This window comes from Dama dama, unplaced genomic scaffold (assembly GCF_033118175.1).
Source record: "Dama dama isolate Ldn47 unplaced genomic scaffold, ASM3311817v1 ptg000115l, whole genome shotgun sequence".
NCBI lineage: Eukaryota > Metazoa > Chordata > Mammalia > Artiodactyla > Cervidae > Dama > Dama dama.
Window position 1 is genome coordinate 1,942,377 of NW_026870926.1, and position 3,702 is coordinate 1,946,078.

Genomic DNA, 3,702 nt, shown 5'->3' on the forward strand with positions numbered 1-3,702 from the left:
CTGAAAAGGTGTGAAAAATATGAAGAGCTTCAAAAGGTGTCAAAAATATGAGGAGCATGAAATGGTCTGAAAAATAGGAGGAGCATGAAGCGTGTTGAAAAACATGAAGAGCCTGAAAAGGTGTGAAATATATGAAGAGCTTCAAAAGGTGTCAAAAATATGAGGAGCATGAAATGGTCTGAAAAATAGGAGCAGCATGAAGCCGTGTTGAAAAACATGTATAGCCTGAAAAGGTGTGAAAAATATGAAGAGCTTCAAAAGGTGTCAAAAATATGAGGACCATGAAACTCTCTGAAAAGTAGGAGGAGCATTAAGCGGTATTCAAAAACATGAAGAGTCTGAAAAAGTGTGAAAAATATGAAGAGCTTCAAAAGTTGTCAAAATATGAGGAGCATGAAACGGTCTGAAAAATAGGAGGAGCATGAAGCGGTTTTGAAAAACATAAAGAGCCTGAAAAGCTATGAAATTTATTAAAGGCTTCAAAATGTGTCAAAAATATGAGGAGCATGAAACGGTCTGAAAAATAGGAGGAGCATGAAACGGAGTTCAAAAACATGAAGAGCCTGAAAAGGTGTGCAATATATGAAGAGCTGCAAAAGCTGACGAAAATATGAGGAGCATGAACGGTCTGAAAAATAGGAGGAGCATGAAACGCTGTTCAAAAACATGAAGAGCCTGAAAAGGTGTGAAAAATATGAAGAGCTTCAAAAGTTGTCAAAATATGAGGAGCATGAAATGGTCTGAAAAATAGGAGGAGCATGAAGTGGTCTTGAAAAACATGTAGAGCGGGAAAAGTTGTGAAAAATATGAAGAGCTTCACAAGGTGTGAAAAATATGAGGAGCATGAAACGGTCTGAAAAATAGGAGGAGCATGAAGCCGTGTTGAAAAACATGCAGAGCCTGAAAAGGTGTGAGAAATATGAAGAGCTTCAAAAGGTGTCAAAATATGAGGAGCATGAAACGGTCTGAAAAATAGCAGCATGAAGCGGTGTTGAAAAACATGAAGAGCCTGAAATGGTGTGAAAAACATGAAGAGCTTCAAAAAGTGTCAAAAATATGAGGAGCATGAAACGGGCTGAATAATATGAGGAGCAAGAAACGGTGTTCAGAAACATGAAGAACCTGAAAAGGTGTGAAAAATATGAAGATCTTAAAAAGTTGTCAAAAATATGAGGAGCATGAAACGGTGTGAAAAATAGGAGGAGTGTGAAGTGGTGTTCAAAAACATGAAGATCCTGAAAAGGTGTGAAAAATATGAAGAGCTTAAAAACGTGTCAAAAATATGAGGAGCAAGAAAAGGCCTAAGAAATAGGAGGATCATGAAGCAGTGTTGAAAAACATGAACAGCATGAAAAGGTGTGAAAAATATGAAGAGCTTCAAAAGGTGTCAAAAATATGAGGAGCATGAAACGGTCTGAAAAATAGGAGGGGCATGAAGCATTGTTGGAAAACATGAAGAGCCTGAAATGGTGTGAAAAATATGAAGAGCTTCAAAAGGTGTCAAAAATATGAGGAGCATGAAATGGTCTGAAAAATAGGAGAAGCATGAAGCGTGTTGAAAAACATGAAGAGCCTGAAAAGGTGTGAAATATATGAAGAGCTTCAAAAGGTGTCAAAAATATGAGGAGCATGAAATGGTCTGAAAAATAGGAGCAGCATGAAGCCGTGTTGAAAAACATGTATAGCCTGAAAAGGTGTGAAAAATATGAAGAGCTTCAAAAGGTGTCAAAAATATGAGGACCATGAAACTCTCTGAAAAGTAGGAGGAGCATTAAGCGGTATTCAAAAACATGAAGAGTCTGAAAATGTGTGAAAAATATGAAGAGCTACAAAAGGTGTCAAATATATGAGGAGCATGATACGGTCTGAAAAATAGGAGGAGGATGAAGCGGTGTTGAAAAACATGAAGAGCCTGAAAAGGTGTGAAATATATGAAGAGCTTCAAAACGTGTCAAAAGTATGAGGCACATGAAACGTTCTGAAATATAGGAGCAGCATGAAGCTGTGTTGAAAATCTGGAGGAGCCTGAAAAGTTTTGAAATATATGAAGAGCTTCAAAACGTGTCAAAAATATGAGGAGCATGAAACGGTCTGAAAAATAGGAGGAGCATGAAACGGTCTGAAAAATAGGAGGAGCAAGAAACGGTGTTGAAAAATATGAAGGGCCTTAAAAGGTTTGAAAAAATATAAAGAGATTCAAAAGATTTCAATTATATGAGGAGCATGAAACCGTCTGAAAAATATGAGGAGCCGAAACTGTCTGAAAAATAGGAGGAAAATGAATCGGTGTTGAAAAACATGAAGAGCTTAAAAGGTGTCAAAAATATGAGGAGCATGAAAATGTCTGAAAATTATGAGGAGCAAGAAACGGTGTTGAAAAAAATGAAGATCCTAAAAATGTGTGAAAAATATGAAGAGCTTCAAAAGGTGTCAAAAATACGAGGAAAATTAACTGGTCTGAAAATATGAGGTGCATGAAACGGACTGAAAATTAGGAGGAGCATGAAACGGTGTTGAAAAACATGAAGAGCATGGAAAGGTGTGAAAAATATGGAGAGCTTCAAAAGCTCACAAAAATATGAGGAGCATGAAATGGTCTTAAAAATATGAGGAGCATGAAACGCTGTTCAAAAACATGAAGAGCCTGAAAAGGTGTGAAAAATATGAAGAGCTTCAAAAGTTGTCAAAATATGAGGAGCATGAAACGGTCTGAAAAATAGGAGGAGCATGAAGCGGTTTTGAAAAACATAAAGAGCCTGAAAAGCTATGAAATTTATTAAAGGCTTCAAAATGTGTCAAAAATATGAGGAGCATGAAACGGTCTGAAAAATAGGAGGAGCATGAAACGGAGTTCAAAAACATGAAGAGCCTGAAAAGGTGTGCAATATATGAAGAGCTGCAAAAGCTGACGAAAATATGAGGAGCATGAACGGTCTGAAAAATAGGAGGAGCAGGAAACGCTGTTCAAAAACATGAAGAGCCTGAAAAGGTGTGAAAAATATGAAGAGCTTCAAAAGTTGTCAAAATATGAGAAGCATGAAACGGTCTGAAAAATAGGAGGAGCATGAAGTGGTCTTGAAAAACATGTAGAGCGGGAAAAGTTGTGAAAAATATGAAGAGCTTCACAAGGTGTGAAAAATATGAGGAGCATGAAACGGTCTGAAAAATAGGAGGAGCATGAAGCCGTGTTGAAAAACATGCAGAGCCTGAAAAGGTGTGAGAAATATGAAGAGCTTCAAAAGGTGTCAAAATATGAGGAGCATGAAACGGTCTGAAAAATAGCAGCATGAAGCGGTGTTGAAAAACATGAAGAGCCTGAAATGGTGTGAAAAACATGAAGAGCTTCAAAAAGTGTCAAAAATATGAGGAGCATGAAACGGGCTGAATAATATGAGGAGCAAGAAACGGTGTTCAGAAACATGAAGAACCTGAAAAGGTGTGAAAAATATGAAGATCTTAAAAAGTTGTCAAAAATATGAGGAGCATGAAACGGTGTGAAAAATAGGAGGAGTGTGAAGTGGTGTTCAAAAACATGAAGATCCTGAAAAGGTGTGAAAAATATGAAGAGCTTAAAAACGTGTCAAAAATATGAGGAGCAAGAAAAGGCCTAAGAAATAGGAGGATCATGAAGCAGTGTTGAAAAACATGAACAGCATGAAAAGGTGTGAAAAATATGAAGAGCTTCAAAAGGTGTCAAAAATA